This window comes from Symphalangus syndactylus, chromosome 23 (assembly GCF_028878055.3).
Source record: "Symphalangus syndactylus isolate Jambi chromosome 23, NHGRI_mSymSyn1-v2.1_pri, whole genome shotgun sequence".
In the NCBI taxonomy this organism is placed as follows: Eukaryota; Metazoa; Chordata; class Mammalia; order Primates; family Hylobatidae; genus Symphalangus; species Symphalangus syndactylus.
The window spans coordinates 39,483,007-39,499,644 of record NC_072445.2 but is presented as its reverse complement, the minus strand read 5'-3'; the positions used below and the strand labels follow the sequence as shown (position 1 = coordinate 39,499,644).

General features: G+C 48.2%; 1 long non-coding RNA gene across 1 annotated transcript; it reads left to right on the top strand.

Moving 5' to 3' along the window:
* Window positions 1-931: 931 nt before the first annotated feature.
* Window positions 932-16,300, top strand: LOC129473813 (uncharacterized). The gene is made up of 3 exons (XR_010119076.1): window positions 932-1,351; window positions 12,799-14,056; window positions 15,857-16,300. It is a non-coding gene; the product is annotated as an uncharacterized lncRNA (long non-coding RNA).
* The last annotated feature ends 338 nt before the right edge of the window (window positions 16,301-16,638 follow it).

Here is a 16,638-nt window from a genome sequence, read left to right as displayed (position 1 = left end):
TTTGTGACGTGAAAATTATATGAAATTCAAATTTAAGTGTCCATAAATAAAGCTTTATTGGAACATAGCCATGTTCTTCATTCATTTATGTATTGTCTATGACTGCTTTTGTGCTATAAAGGCAGAGTTGAGTAGTTGTGATGGAGCCCACAGGGACCTACAAAGCCAAAGTAAATATTTGGCCCTTTATAGAAAAAGTTTACTGATTCTTGTTTTAAGTCAAAAATGGTATTGGGGGAAAGTTAGGTTCATGGATGTGCAGACCAAGAATAAGGGAAAGATCTCAGCCCTAACTCCTTCTTATACAGATTTTCAATAGGTCCACCTTTTTCAGGTTTACCCTCTTACCCTAGACTGTGTTAGTTTTTAGCTTTCCATTTCTAGAGATTTAGGGCTCTGTCTAAACAGTGGTTTTCCTTCTCCGTAGCATTTCTTTGGATGCACAATAGGTTCCACTTTCATCAGCTCCGCTTTTCACCAATTTTCCAGAAAAGCATTACAGTCTGTTGCTGTTCCCTGTTCCCCTTGTCTGCCTGATTATTTATTTTCAGAGTCATTTTAGCAGTATTTGGGGAGGGAGTTATACCGTTTATTCCTCAGGTATAACCACTCTTCCTATCGCGAAACAGAGCACAGTGAAAGGGAGGAGGAGATGGAGTGAAGAGACCCAGGGCAGGGAGAGGGAGGGGGGTGTGACGGGGTGGGGAAGTGAGGAGGAAGAGGGGGAAGAACTACTGGGGAGGAGGAAGATGGGGGAGAAAGAGGATGATGGGGTGGGGTGGTTCAGGGAGTGAATAGGCCAGGTTGGGTGAGATGAGGCTGGGTGTATGTGCTTGAGAAGTCAGGGAGTGCGGAGGGGCAGAAAGGTAGACAGTGCGTGCGGGAAGAGGGGATGGGGGTGGGGAGGCGAGGGCGGTCAGCGGGTTGAGAGGAGTGGGGAGATTTAGGGTGAGAGAGGTGCCATCGTGCTGGGGAAGGCGGGACTAGGAGAGGTAAAAGAATGGGGAGAGAAATGGGAGGGAGAGAAGGAACCTGAGGGAGATTTGAGGGGAGAAGGCGCTTGAGGGGGAACCAGGAGGGGAGAAGGCTTGTGAGCGGGAAATGTGAGAGGAGAAGTGGCGCGAGGGGGAACCGCGAGGGGAGAAGGAGCGCGAGAGGGAACCGCGAGGGGAGAAGGGGTCCCGCCTCCCGGCCGCGCCGCCCTAGGTGTCTCCGCCTGGCGGTTACGAGGAGGCCACCTCCTGGTTGCCGGCCTGGCGGTCCTACTCACCACCGCAAGATTTCAAAAGGGAAATTCCTCCAGGGCTGAGTCACAAGGAAGAAAGCGATTTCCTCCGCCTCTTCCAAAGCGGTAGGTTTCCTTCCTCCGCCCGCCTCTTAAATAACGTGGTGTCTCGCAGTTTGGGAAACCTGAACTAAATGCAATGCTTTTTTGACTTTTACTTTCTCCCAGAACAACAGGTGTGATATGATCTGTTTTGGGGCCCTTCCTGTGCTCCCTCCTGGGCCAGAATTATGTAAAGCTCGTGCGTCTCTGTGTGTGCCTGAGCAGCTGCTCTGCCAAGTACTCCACACAGCTGTGTGTGTCGGACCCAAGGCCTTGGTGGCATGGGCTCATGAGGGAATCTCCTGATCCACCAGTCGCAAAGATCCGTGGGAGAAGCATGGTTTCCTGAGGTCGCACAATCACTCACTGCTTCCCTTGGCTGGGAGTGGGGGTTCCTTTGGCTCTGTGTCGCTCCCAGGGGAGCTGTCGCCCCGTTCTGCTTTTCTTTGTTCTCTGTGGGTCGAGTTGTTTTCCTGATCAGTCCCAATGCAAGTACCTGGATATTTCAGTTGAAGATGCTATATTCACTTGCCTCTTTTTTTCCTCTCTGTGAGTGCTGTGGACCATAGCTGTTTCTAATCAGCCATCTTGGCCTGGCAATCTACAGAAGTAAATCTTAATACTGGATAGTGTGATTCTTCCTACCTTACTATTCTTTTTTAATATTGTTTTAGCAATTTTTGTTCTTTTTTTTTTTTTATTAATTTTTGCATACAAAAACAATAAAGATTTTCTAAAAATACATACAAAAAAAAAGATGCGTATCAAACATATTAGGAAGGTTGCACATGGGAAGTCGGGGAATAGAAATGGGGGTGGGAGTTAAAATAAATGAGAGAGGGACTTTATATGGATCAGTGATAATAACTCAATCCTCTATTTGACAAAGAAGAGGGAGAAGGAAGAGGAAGAAAAAGAAAGTGTGATAAAGGATCAGAAAGGGAGGAAAATAGAAAAAATTAGAGTATGACTCCAGGGTAGACCTGTTTTGTTGTCATTGAGTTGGTTGGTTGGTTTGTCTGTTGTATACTTCATGTTTCGCCAAGTTGGCCAGACTGGTCTCGAACTCCTAGCCCGAAGTGATCAACCCGCCTCGCCCCCCAGAGTGCCGGGACCACAGGCGTGAGCCACCACGTCCAGCCCCCACATTGCTTCTGGCCTCCGTGGTAGACCTCCCTGACGGAGCGGCCAGGCAGAGGAGCTCCTCACTTCTACCCAGACACGGGGCGGCCGGGCAGAGGGGCTCCTCACTTCCCAGACGGGGCGGCCAGGCAGAGACGCTCCTCACTTCTTCCCAGACGATAGGTGGCCGGGCAGAGGCGCTCCTCACTTCCCAGACGATGGGTGGTCGGGCAGAGGTGCTCCCCACTTCCCAGACGATGGGTGGCCGGGCAGAGGCGCTCCTCACCTCCCAGACGGTGGGTGGCCGGGCAGAGGCGCTCCTCACCTCCCAGACGGTGGGTGGCCGGGCAGAGGCGCTCCTCACCTCCCAGACGGTGGGTGGCCGGGCAGAGGCGCTCCTCACCTCCCAGACGGTGGGTGGCCGGGCAGAGGCGCTCCTCACCTCCCAGACGGTGGGTGGCCGGGCAGAGGCGCTCCTCACCTCCCAGACGGTGGGTGGCCGGGCAGAGGCGCTCCTCACCTCCCAGACGGTGGGTGGCCGGGCAGAGGCGCTCCTCACCTCCCAGACGGTGGGTGGCCGGGCAGAGGCGCTCCTCACCTCCCAGACGATGGGTGGCCGGGCAGAGGTGCTCCTCACCTCCCAGACGGGGCGGCCGGGCAGAGGCGCTCCTCACTTCTTCCCGGACGGGGCGGCCGGGCAGAGGCGCTCCTCACTTCTTCCCGGACGGGGCGGCCGGGCAGAGGCGCTCCTCACCTCTTCCCGGACGGGGCGGCCGGGCAGAGGCGCTCCTCACTTCCCAGACGGTGGGTGGCCGGGCAGAGGCGCTCCTCACTTCCCAGACGATGGGTGGCCGGGCAGAGGCGCTCCTCACTTCTTCCTGGATGGGGCGGCCGGGCAGAGGCGCTCCTCATTTCTTCCCGGACGGGGCGGCCGGGCAGAGGCGCTCCTCACTTCCCAGACGGGGCGGCCGGGCAGAGGCGCTCCTCACTTCCTCCCGGACGGGGCGGCCGGGCAGAGGCGCTCCTCACCTCCCAGACGATGGGAGGCCGGGCAGAGGCGCTCCTCACTTCCCAGACGATGGGTGGCCGGGCAGAGGCGCTCCTCACTTCCCAGACGGGGCGGCCGGGCAGAGGTGCTCCTCACTTCCCAGACGGGGTGGTCGGGCAGAGGTGCTCCTCACTTCCCAGACGATGGGTGGCCGGGCAGAGGCGCTCCTCACTTCCCAGACGATGGGTGGCCGGGCAGAGGCGCTCCTCACTTCCCAGACGGGGCGGCCGGGCAGAGGCGCTCCTCACTTCCCAGACGGTGGGTGGCCGGGCAGAGGCGCTCCTCACTTCCCGGACGGTGGGTGGCCGGGCAGAGGCGCTCCTCACTTCCCGGACGGTGGGTGGCCGGGCAGAGGCGCTCCTCACTTCCCGGACGGTGGGTTGCCGGGCAGAGGCGCTCCTCACTTCCCGGACGGTGGGTTGCCGGGCAGAGGCGCTCCTCACTTCCCAGACAGGGCGGCCGGGTAGAGGCACTCCTCACTTCCCAGACGATGGGTGGCCGGGCAGAGGCGCTCCTCACTTCTTCCCGTATGGGGCGGCCCGGCAGAGGCGCTCCTCACTTCTTCCCGGACGGGGCGCCTGGGCAGAGGCGCTCCTCATTTCTTCCCGGATGGGGCGGCCGGGCAGAGGCGCTCCTCACTTCCCAGACGGGGTGGCCGGGCAGAGGCGCTCCTCACTTCTTCCCGGACGGGGCGGCCGGGCAGAGGCGCTCCTCACTTCCTCCCGGACGGGGCGGCCGGGCAGAGGCGCTCCTCACTTCCTCCCGGACGGGGCGGCCGGGCAGAGGCGCTCCTCACTTCCTCCCGGACGGGGCGGCCGGGCAGAGGCGCTCCTCACTTCCTCCCGGACGGGGCGGCCGGGCAGAGGCGCTGCTCACTTCTTCCCGGACGGGGCGGCCGGGCAGAGGCGCTGCTCACTTCCCAGACGGGGCGGCCGGGCAGAGGCGCTCCTCACCTCCCAGACGGGGCGGCCGGGCAGAGGCGCTCCTCACTTCCCAGACGGGGCGGCCGGGCAGAGGGGCTCCTCACTTCCCAGACGGTGGGTGGCCGGGCAGAGGCGCTCCTCACTTCTTACCGGATGGGGCGGCCGGGCAGAGGCGCTCCTCACTTCTTCCCGGATGGGGCGCCCGGGCAGAGGCACTCCTCATTTCTTCCCGGACGGGGCGGCCGGGCAGAGGCGCTCCTCACCTCTTCCTGGACGGGGCGGCCGGGCAGAGGCGCTTCTCAGTTCCTCCCGGACGGGGTGGCCGGGCAGAGGCGCTCCTCACTTCCTCCCGGACGGGGCGGCCGGGCAGAGGCGCTCCTCACTTCCTCCCGGACGGGGCGGCCGGGCAGAGGCGCTCCTCACTTCCTCCCGGATGGGGCGGCCGGGCAGAGGCGCTCCTCACTTCTTCCCGGACGGGGCGGCCGGGCAGAGGCGCTGCTCACTTCCCAGACGGGGCGGCCGGGCAGAGGCGCTCCTCACCTCCCAGACGGGGCGGCCGGGCAGAGGCGCTCCTCACTTCCCAGACGGGGCGGCCGGGCAGAGGGGCTCCTCACTTCCCAGACGGTGGGTGGCCGGGCAGAGGCGCTCCTCACTTCTTACCGGATGGGGCGGCCGGGCAGAGGCGCTCCTCACTTCTTCCCGGATGGGGCGCCCGGGCAGAGGCACTCCTCATTTCTTCCCGGACGGGGCGGCCGGGCAGAGGCGCTCCTCACCTCTTCCTGGACGGGGCGGCCGGGCAGAGGCGCTTCTCAGTTCCTCCCGGACGGGGTGGCCGGGCAGAGGCGCTCCTCACCTCCCAGACGATGGGAGGCCGGGCAGAGGCGCTCCTCACTTCCCAGACGATGGGTGGCCGGGCAGAGGCGCTCCTCACTTCCCAGACGGGGCGGCCGGGCAGAGGCGCTCCTCACTTCCCAGACAGGGTGGCCGGGCAGAGGCGCTCCTCACTTCCCAGACGATGGGTGTCCGGGCAGAGGCGCTCCTCACTTCCCAGACGGGGCGGCCGGGCAGAGGCGCTCCTCACTTCCCAGACGGTGGGTGGCCGGGCAGAGGCGCTCCTCACTTCCCAGACGGTGGGTGGCCGGGCAGAGGCGCTCCTCACTTCCCAGACGGTGGGTGGCCGGGCAGAGGCGCTCCTCACTTCCCAGACGGTGGGTGGCCGGGCAGAGGCGCTCCTCACTTCCCAGACGGTGGGTGGCCGGGCAGAGGCGCTCCTCACTTCCCAGACGGTGGGTGGCCGGGCAGAGGCGCTCCTCACTTCCCAGACGGTGGGTTGCCGGGCAGAGGCGCTCCTCACTTCCCAGACGGGGCGGCCGGGCAGAGGTGCTCCTCACCTCCCAGACGGGGCGGCCGGGCAGAGGTGCTCCCCACCTTCCAGATGGGGCGGCGGCCGGGCAGGGGCTGCAATCCCAGCACCCTGGCAGGCCAAGGCAGGCGGCCGGGTGGTAGAGGCTGCCGCGAGGCCAGACCACGCCACTGCACTCCAGCCCGGGCAACACCGAGCACTGGGTGAGCGAGACTCTGTCTGTAGTCGCAGTACCTCAGGAGGCTGAGGCGGGCAGAGCACTCGGCGTCAGGAGCTGGCGACCAGCGTGTCCAAGATGGCGAACGCGTGCCTGCATCCAAAGGAGAAAAGGCAGGCAGCGGTGGCGCGCGCCGGCAGTCCCAGGCAGTTTGCGGCGCGGGCAGCAGAGTAGGTTGTAGCCTGGGCCAGAGAGGGAAAGAAAAGAAAGAAAGAAAGGAAGGAAGGAAGGAAGGAAGGAAGGAAGGCAATTTTTGTTCTTTTGACTTTCCATATAGATTTTAGGACCAGTTTGTCTATATCTACAAAAGGAAGCTTTTGATAGGAAATATGTTAAATCTATTTGAAAAGATTTGAAGAGAATTGACATCTTTGTTGTCTTCCAGTTAACTGACACTATATGTCTCTCCATTTGTTTAGATCTATTTTTATTTTTTCGTCAGCATTTTGTAGTTTTCAGCCTGCTGATTCTGTACATATTTTGTTAGATTTATGCTTAAGTATTTAATTTTCTTTGGAGTGGTTGTAAATAGTATTGTGCTTCAATTTTGGCTTCCTATTTTTTATTGCTAGCATAGAGGAATACAATTGATTACTATTCTGTAATATTGCTAAAAATGTTTTTGAAGATTCCTCGGAGTATTATCTCTGGATATAAGCTTCTGGGCTGATAGGTCTTATTTTTTAGCAGTTGAAAAATGTTGTGCTACTTTCTTCCTGTTTTGTGTTTTTTGGTGAGAAATCCACGGTAATTCTAATTGTTGTTCTCCTATAAATAATGCTTTTTCTTTCAGAATGTTTTCAAGATTTTTTTAAGTTTTCAGAAATTTGATTATGATATATCTGAGCATGGATTTCTTTGGGTTTATTATATTAGAAGTGGTTTTAGCTTTTTGAATTACACATTTATCTTTCATTAAGTTTGAGAAGTCCTCAATCATTATTTTGTTAAAAAGTTTTTTCAGGCCAGCCTGGGCAACATGATGAAATACTGTCTCTGCAAAAATAAAAATAAAAAAAATTGGCTGGACATGGTGGCACGTGTCAGTGGTCCCAGCTACTCGGGAGGCTAAGCAGGAGGATCACCTAAGCCTGGGAGTTTGAGGCTGCAGTGAGCTGTGATCATGCCACCGCACTCCAGCCTGTGTAACAGAGTGAGAGCCTGTCTCAATTTTTTTTTTTTTTTTAGCACCCTATGCCTTCTCCTTCTGTAATTCCAGTCACAGGAATGTTAGAGACTTTGTTATTGTCCCACAGATATTTGTTGCTCTGTTCATTTTTTCTTTTTTTTAAATTTTTTATTATACTTTAAGTTCTGGGTTACATGTGCAGAACATGCAGTTTTGTTACACAGGTATACATGGGCCTTGGTGGTTTGTTGCACCCATCAACCTGTCACCTACATTAGGTATTTCTCCTAATGTTATCCCTCCCCTGACTCCCCACCCTCTGACAGGCCCTGGTGTGTGATGTTCCCCTCCCTGTGTCCATGTGTTCTCATTGTTCAACTCCCACTTATGAGCAAGAACATGTGGTGTTTGGTTTTCTGATCTTGTGATAGTTTGCTGAGAATTATGGTTTCCAGCTTTATCCATGTCCCTGCAAAGGACATGAACTCATCCTTTTTTATGGCTGCATAGTATTCCATGATATATATGTGCCACATTTTCTTAATCCAGTCTATCATTGATGGACATTTGGGTTGGTTCCAAGTCTTTGCTACTGTGAATAGTGCCACAATAAACATATGTGTGCATGTGTCTTTATCATAGAATGATTTATAATCCTTTGGGTATATGCCCAGTAATGGGATTGCGGGTCAAATAGTATTTCCCATTCTAGATCCTTGAGGAATTGCCACACTGTCTTCCACAATGGTTGAACTACTTTATACTCCCACCAACAGTGTAAAAGCATTCCTATTTTTCCACATCCTCTCCAGCATCTGTTGTTTCCTGACTTTTTAATGATCACCATTCTAACTGGCATGAGATGGAATCTCATTGTGGTTTTGATTTGCATTTCTGTAGTGACCAGTGATGATGAGCATTTTTTTATATGTCTGTTGGCTGCATACATGTCTTCTTTTGAGAAGTGCCTGTTCATATCTTTTGCCCACTTTTTGATAGGGTTGTTTTTCTTGTAAATTTGTTTAAGTTCTTTGTAGATTCTGGATATTAGCCCTTTGTCAGATGGATAGATTGCAAAAATTTTCTCCCATTCTGTAGGTTGCCTGTTCACTCTGATGATAGTTTCTTTTGCTGCACAGAAATTCTTTAGTTTAATTAGATCCCGTTTGTCAATTTTGGCTTTTGTTGCCATTGCTTTTGGTGTTTGGACATGAAGTCTTTGCCCATGCCTCTGTCTTGAATGGTTTTGCCTAGGTTTTCTTCTAGGAGTTTTATGGTCCTAAGTCTTAACGTTTAAGTTTTTGATCCATTTTGAGTTGATTTTTGTAAAAGGTGTAAGGAAGGGGTCCAGTTTCAGTTTTCTGCATATGGCTAGCCAATTTTCCCAACACCATTTACTAAATCGGGAATCTTTTCCCCATTGCTTGTGTGTGTCAGGTTTGTCAAAGATCAGATGGTTGTAGCTGTATGGTGTTATTTCTGATGTCTCCGTTCTGTTCCATTGGTCTATATATCTATTTTGGTACCAGTACCATGCTGTTTTGGGTACTGTAGCCTTATAGTATAGTTTGAAGTCAGGTAGCATGATACCTCCAGCTTTGTTCTTGCCCAGGATTGTCTTGGTTATACAGTCTCTTTTTTGATTCCATATTAAGTTTAAAGTAGTTTTTTCTAATTCTGTGAAGAAAGTCCGTGGTAGCTTCATGGGAATAGCATTGAATCTATAAATTACTTTGAGCCATATGGCTATTTTCATGATATTGATTCTTCCTATCCGTGAGCATGGAATGTTTTTCCATTTGTTTGTGTCATCTCTTATTTCCTTGAGCAGTGGTTTGTAGTTCTCTTTGAAGAGGTCCTTCACATCCCTTGTAAGTTGTATTCCTAGGTATTTTATTATCTTAGTAGCAATTGTGAATGGGAGTTCACTCATGATTTGACTCTCTATTATTGGTGTATAGGAATGTTTGTGATTTTTGCACATTGATTTTGTATCCTGAGACTTTGCTGAAGTTGCTTATCAGCTTAAGGAGGTTTTGGGCTGAGACAATGGGGCTTTCTAAATATACAATCATGTCATCTGCAGAGACAATTTGATTTCCTCTCTTTCTATGTGAATACTCTTTATTGCTTTCTCTTGCCTGATTGCCCTGGTCAGAACTTCCAATACTATGTTGAATAGGAGTGGTGAGAGAGGGCATCTTTGTCTTGTGCCTGTTTTCAAAGGGAATACTTTCAGTTTTTGCCCGTTCAGTATGATATTGGCTGTGGGTTTGTCATAAATAGCTCTTATTATTTTAAGATATGTTCCATCGATACCTAGTTTATTGAGAGTTTTTAGCATGAAAGGGTGTTGAATTTTTTCCAAGGCCTTTTCTGTATCTATTGAGATAATCGTGTGGTTTTTGTCATTGGTTCTGTGTATGTGATGGGTTACATTTATTGATTTGTGTATATTGAATCAGCCTTGCATCCCAGGGATGAAGCCAACTTGATCATGGTAGATAAGCTTTTTTATGTGCTGCTGGATTCGGTTTGCCAGTATTTTATTGAGGATTTTCGCATTGATGTTCATCAGGGATATTGGCCTGAAATGTTCTTTTTTTGTTGTGTCTCTGCCAGGTTTTGGCATCAGGATGATGTTGGCCTCATAAAATGAGTTAGGGAGGAGTCCTTATTTTTCTATTGTTTGGAATAGTTTCAGAAGGAATGGTACCAGCTCCTCTGTACCTCTGGTAGAATTCGGCTGTGAATCCATCTGGTCCTGGACTTTTTTGGTTGGTAGACTATTAATTACTGCCTCAATTTCAGAAATTGTTATTGGTCTATTTAGGGATTCAGCGTCTTCCTGGCTTAGACTTAGGAGGGTGTATGTGTCCAGGAATTTATCCATTTCTTCTAGATTTTCTAGTTTATTTGCGTAGAGGTGTTTATAGTATTCTCTGATGGTAGTTTGTATTTCTGTGGGATCAGTGATGATATGCCCTATATCATTTTTTATTGCATCTATTTGATTCTTCTCTCTTTTCTTCTTTATTAGTCTGGCTAGCAGTCTATTTTGTTGATTTTTTCAAAAAACCAGCTCCTGGATTCATTGATTTTTTGAAGGGTTTTTTGTGTCTGTATCTCCTTCAGTTCTGCTCTGATCTTAGTTATTTCATGTCTTCTGCTAGTTTTCGAATGTGTTTGCTGTTGCTTCTCTAGTTATTTGAATTTCGATGTTAGGGTGTCAATTTTAGAACTTTCCTGCTTTCTCTTGTGGGCATTTAGTGCTATAAATTTCCCTCTAAACACCGCTTTAAATGTGTCCCAGAGAGTCTAGTACATTGTGTCTTCGTTCTCATTGGTTTCAAAGAATATCCTTATTTCTGCCTTCGTTTCATGATTTATCCAGTAGTCATTCAGGAGCAGGTTGTTCAATTTCCTTTTATTTGTGTGGTTTTGAGTGAGTTTCTTAATCCTGAGTTCTAATTTGATTGCACTGTGGTTTGAGAGACCGTTAAGATTTCCATTCTTTTGCATTTGCTGAGGAGTGTTTTATTTCCAATTATGTGGTCAATTTTAGAATAAGTGCGATGAGGTGCTGAGAAGAATGTATATTATGTTGATTTGGGGTGGAGAGTTCTGTAGATGTCTACTAGGTCTGCTTGGTCCAGAGCTGAGTTCAAGTCCTGAATATCTTTGTTAATTTTCTGACTCATTGATCTGTCTAATATTGACAGTGGGGTGTTAAAGTCTCCCACTATTATTGTTTGGGAGTCTGGGTCTCTAAGAACTTGCTTTATGAATCTGGGTGCTCCTGTATTGATTGCATATATATTTAGGATCGTTAGCTCTTCTTGCTGCATTGTTCCCTTTGCCATTATGTAATGCCCTTCTTTGTCTCTTTTGATCTTTATTGATTTAAAGTCTGTTTCATCTGAGATTAGGATTGCAGCTCGTGCTTTTTTTTGCTTTCCATTTACTTGGTAAATATTCTTCCATCCCTTTCTTTTGAGTCTATGTGTGTCTTTGCGCATGAGATGGGTCTCCTGAATACACTGAATACCCACAGTGATGGGTCTTGACTCTTTATCCAATTTTCCAGTCTGTGTCTTTTAATTGGGGCATTTAGCCCATTTACATTTAAGGGTAATATTGTTATGTGTGAATTCGATCCTGTCATTATGATGCTAGCTGGTTGTTTTGCCCATTAGTTAATGCGGTTTCTTCATAGTGTCAATGTTCTTTACAATTTGGTATGTTTTTGCAGTGGCTGGTACCAGTTGTTCCTTTCCATGTTTAGTGCTTCCCTCAGGAGCTCTTGTAAGGCAGGTCTAGTGGTGACAAAATCCCTCAGCATTTGCTTGTCTGTAAAGGATTTTATTTCTCCTTCCCTTATGAAGCTTAGTGTGGCCGGATATGAAATTCTGGGTTGAAAATTCTTTTCTTTCAGAACATTGAATATCGGCCCCCACTGTCTTTTGTCTTGTAGGGTTTCTGCAGAGAGATCCGCTGTTAGTCTGATGGGCTTCCCTTTGTGGGTAATCCAACCTTTCTCTCTGGCAGCCCTTAGCATTTTCTCCTTCATTTCAACCTTGGTGAATCTGATGATTATATGTCTTGGGGTTGCTCTTCTTAAGGATTATCTTTGTGTTATTCTCTGTATTTCCTGAATTTGAATGTTGGCCTGTGTTGCTAGGTTGGAGAAGTTCTCCTAGATAATATCCTGAAGAGTGTTTTCCAACTTGGTTCCATTCTCCCTGTCACTTTCAGGTACACCAATCAGACGTAGATTTGGTCTTTTCACATAGTCCGATATTTCTCTTTTTTTTTTTTTTTTTTTTTTTTTTTTGAGATGGAGTCTTGCTCTGTTGCCCAGGCTGGAGTGCAGTGGCGTGTTCTTGGCTCCAACTGCAAGCTCCACCTTCTGGGTTCACGCCATTCTCCTGCCTCAGCCTCCCGAGTAGCTGGGAGTACAGGCGCCTGCCACCATGCCCAGCTAATTTTTTGTATTTTTAGTAGAGACAGGGTTTCACCATGTTAGCCGGGATGGTCTTGATCTCCTGACCTCGTGATCCGCCCACCTCGGCCTCCCAAAGGCGTGGGCCACCATGCCCAGCAAATCCCATATTTCTTGGAGGCTTTCTTCATTCCTTTTTATTCTTTTTTCTCTAATCTTGTCTTCTCTCTTTATTTCATTAAGTTGATCTTCAATCACTGATATCCTTTCTTCTGCTTCATCAATTTGGCTATTGATACTTGTGTATTCTTCATGAAGTTCTCGTGCTGTGTTTTTCAGCTCCATCAGGTCATTTATGTTCTTCTCTACATTGGTTATTCTAGTTAACAATTTGACTAATCTTTTTTTTAAGGTTTTTAGCTTCCTTGCATTGGGTTAGAACATGCTTCTTGAGCTTGGAGCTGTTTGTTATTACCCACCTTCTGAAGTCTACTTCTGTCAGTTCGTCAAACTCATTCTCTGTCCAGTTTTGTTCCCTTGCTGGCTAGGAGTTGTGATCCTTTGGAGGAAGAGAGGCATTCTAGTTGGAATTTTCAGACTTCCTACACTAATTTTTCCCCATCTTTGTGGATTTATCTGCCTTTGGTCTTTGATGTTGGTGACCTTTGGGTGGGGTCTTTGAGTGGACGTGCTAATCCTTTCTGTTTGTTTCTTTTCCTTCTAACAGGCCCCTTTGGTTCCAGTCTGCTGGAGTTTGCTGGAGGTCTACTCCTGATGCTATTTGCCTGGGTATCACCAGCGGAGGCTGCAGAGCAGCAAAGATTGCTGCCTGTTCTTTCCTCTGGAAGCTTCGACCCAGTGGGGCACCTGCCAGATGCCAGCCAGAGCTCTCCTGTATCAGGTGTCTGTAGGTCCCAACTAGGAGGCGTCTCCCAGTCAGTATACAAGGGGGTCAGGGGCCCACTTGAGGAGGCAGACTGACCCTTAGCAGAGCTCAAATGCTGTACTGGGAGGTCCACCGCTGTCTTCAGAGCCATCAGGCAGAGACGTTTAAGTATGCTGTAAGCCCCTAACTGGGGCTGCTGCCTTTTTTTACAGAGATGCCCTGTCCAGAGAGGAGCAATCTGGCAGTCTGGCCACAGCAGCCTTGCTGAGCTGCAGTGGGCTCTGCCCAGTTCGAACTTCCCAGCAGCTTTGTTTATGTGGTGGTCATAAAACTGCCTACTCAAGTCTCAGCAATGGCGGATGCCTCTTCCACCACCAAGCTAAACCGTCCCCGGTGGATCTCAGATTGCTGCTGTGCTGGCAGTGAGAATTTCAAGCCAGTGGATCTTACTTTCCTGGGCTCCATGGGGGTGGGACTGGCAAAGCCAGAACACTTGGCTCCCTGGCTTCAGCCCCTTTCCAGGGGAGTGAACGGTTCTGTCTTGCTGGTGTTCCAGGCGCCACTGGGGTATGGAAAAAAAAAAAAAGCTCCTACAGCTAGTTCAGTGTCTGCCCAGTTGGCCGCCAAGTTTTGTGCTTGAAACCTAGGGCCCTGGTGGGGTAGTCACTGGACGGAATCTCCTGGTTTGCAGGTTGCGAAGACTGTGGGACAAGCACAGTATCTGTGCTGGAGTTCCTCAGGCTCAGACCCTCATGGCATCTCTTGGGTATGGGGGAAAATTCACCGACCCCTTGCACTTCCTAGGTGAGGTGATGCCCCACCCTGCTTCGGCTTGCCCTCCATGGGCTGCACCCACTGTCCAACCAGTCCCAGTGAAATGAACTGGGTGCCTCAGTTGGAAATGCAGAAATCACCCACCTTCTGCCTGCATCTCACTGGGAGCTGCAGACTGGTGCTGTTCCTATTTGGCCATCTTGAATCTCTCCTGTTCATTTTTTCTTTCAGTGTATTTTCCTCTCAGTTCAGGCTGGAAAATTTCAATTGCTCTTTGACTTCACTGATTCTTTTGTCATCTTCGTTCTGTTATTGAATCCATCCAGTGAGTTTTCATTTTGGTTATTTTATTTTCAGCTGTAAAATTTCCATTTTCTTCTTTCTTATATTTTATATTTGTTGCTAAGATGTTCTATTAAAAATAATTTCAAAGTTATTCATAATTGCTTGTTGGAACATTTTTTATGATAGCTGCTGTGAAATGCTTGTGAGATAATTGCAATACCTGTGTCATCTTGGTGTTGACACTTCGAATTTTCTTATTTAGATTTTTGTGGTTCTTGATAATGACAAGTGATTTTTTGTTTATATGTTGGGCAGTTTGAATATGGTGCATTGAGGCCTGGTTTCTATTTAACATTTCTGTTCTAGTAGGCAGTCAACTTGTTTAGGTTCAGAACACGTGTCTTGACCTATGTTTATGCGCCATGATGCAAATATCAATTTAGTGTTCAAAGTCTTTATAGTGCTATTCTGGCTTACCCTACCTGTGTGCTACTTAGAGGTCAATCTGAAGCCTGGTGATGTTTCACATCACTGTTAAGCTCTCAGGTTTTGTAGATGTCATTTCTGATCAGGTTTTTAAAAAATTATTTATTTATTTATTTATTTATTTTTGAGACAGAGTCTTTCTCTGTCACCCCAGCTGGAGTGCAGTGGTGCGATCTTGACTCACTGCAACCTCTGCCTCCTGGGTTCAAGTGATTCTGCTTCCTCAGCATCCTGAGTAGCTGAGACTATAAGCGCACGCCACCACACCCGGCTAATTTTTGTATTTTTAGTAGAGACAGGGTTTCACAATGTTAGCCAGGATGGTCTCGATCTCCTGACCTCGTGATCCGCCTGCCTTGGCCTCCCAAAGTGCTGAGATTACAGGCGTGAGCCACCGTGCCTGGCCTATTTATTTATTCAGAGACTGAGTGCAAAAGTCTGTTGCCCAGGTTGGAGTACAATGGCGCTATACTGTCTCACTGCAACCTCCACCTTCTGGGTTCAAGTGATTCTCATGCCTCAGCCTCCCAAGTAGCGGGGACTACAGGTATGTGCCACCACACCCGGCCTCTGATCAGTTTCTTACATGTACTGCTCACAAGAATTTCATACACAGATTCAGAATATTCCTTTCTGTTTTCTCTGTAATTTTACCAGCCCCACATTCTTTAGTTGGGATAGAGAAGAAACTGCCTTGTTTCTTCTTTGCAGGGCAGAGGTTCTGCGCCCTGTCTCTACAGCTGCTGCACCAGATACCTTTTGATTCACAAATTACTTTTTTGGAAATTTAACTTCAGGAAAAATTTAGATAAATGTGTAAAGAGACATACATTTACTGTAGCGTTGGTTTAAATAAAAAGATAAAGTCCACTTACAGGGGAGTGTTTAAATAAATTATGCAGTGATTAATTATTATATAGATACATATTATGGAAAAATTTTAATGGTATATTGAGTGAAAAGATGAAGGTATGTAAGTTTGAAATCTACTTGGAAAAATGAAGTATCTATCTGTATGTATACTCAGGCTTTGAAGAAAGTTAATGATTTAACTTAAATGTTAATAGCAGAGTCATTTCAAGGGATGAGGATGGTTATAGTAATTTTCATTTCCCTCTTTTTTTTTTAAATTTTTTAGTATTGTCTGTTTTTAAATGACCATACCTTGCTTTGTATTACAAACCCTAATTTGAACAAATCAGATCTAGTCACTTGTCTGATGATCAGTACAGTTTTAATCTTAAATAAGTCTTTTATTGCCAATCATTTGATTCTTGTATCCTGTGCTGTCCTGCCTGAGGGTAGTCCTACCAAAACCAGTTTTATCTTAAGTTTTTCTTTTCCATTTTTTTAGAATTGCTTTCCTGTAGAGGAGAAGGATTGAGACATGACCTTTGGTGAAACTGAAGCTATAACTTGAATAATATTCATTAATCTGGGGAGAATAAAATTTTGAAAGAAGAAATTTAATTTTGATGCTCTTCTTTAAAACCAATGGCTCCACATTGTCTGTAAGATAAATAATAAAAGCTGTATTTACTACCGCGTTCAAGGGACTTCTCAATTGGGCCCCAATCTACTTTTCTGATATCATTTCTGATACAACTTTTCACTTACAGTCCAGCAAGGCCTGTCCACTCACTCTCGTTAGACCCTTCATGCTGTCCTACCTCTGAGCATTGGCTCATATTCACTCCTTGGAATGGACTTGATTTCACCTTTTAAAATCCACTTTTATTTGCTTCATCTAACTTATGACTTCTTCAAAGCAGATCAAATATCATCTTTTTGTGAAGTATCCCAGCACTCTATTAGGGTGAAATTATCATTCCTCCTGTAATATTTTGTTCCTAAGCTGTTTGTTACTGTATGTGATAGTTGTTTACTTTTTTCCTCTTAAGACTGAGATTCTCTCAGTAATTTTTGAATGATTTTCATGAACCAGCTAAGCTTAACTCTGGAGAAACGAAGATGAAAAGCATCTGGTTTCTCACCTCCAGGTGCACAGAATCTAGTAAAGGGGGTAAACGTATAAACAGAGAATAATTGAGGTTTATAAAAGTGGTTTGGGAACTGTGTGGAGGGCAGTCTCCCTTAGTAGGTGTTTAGGAAGACTTTACAAATGAGATGACATTT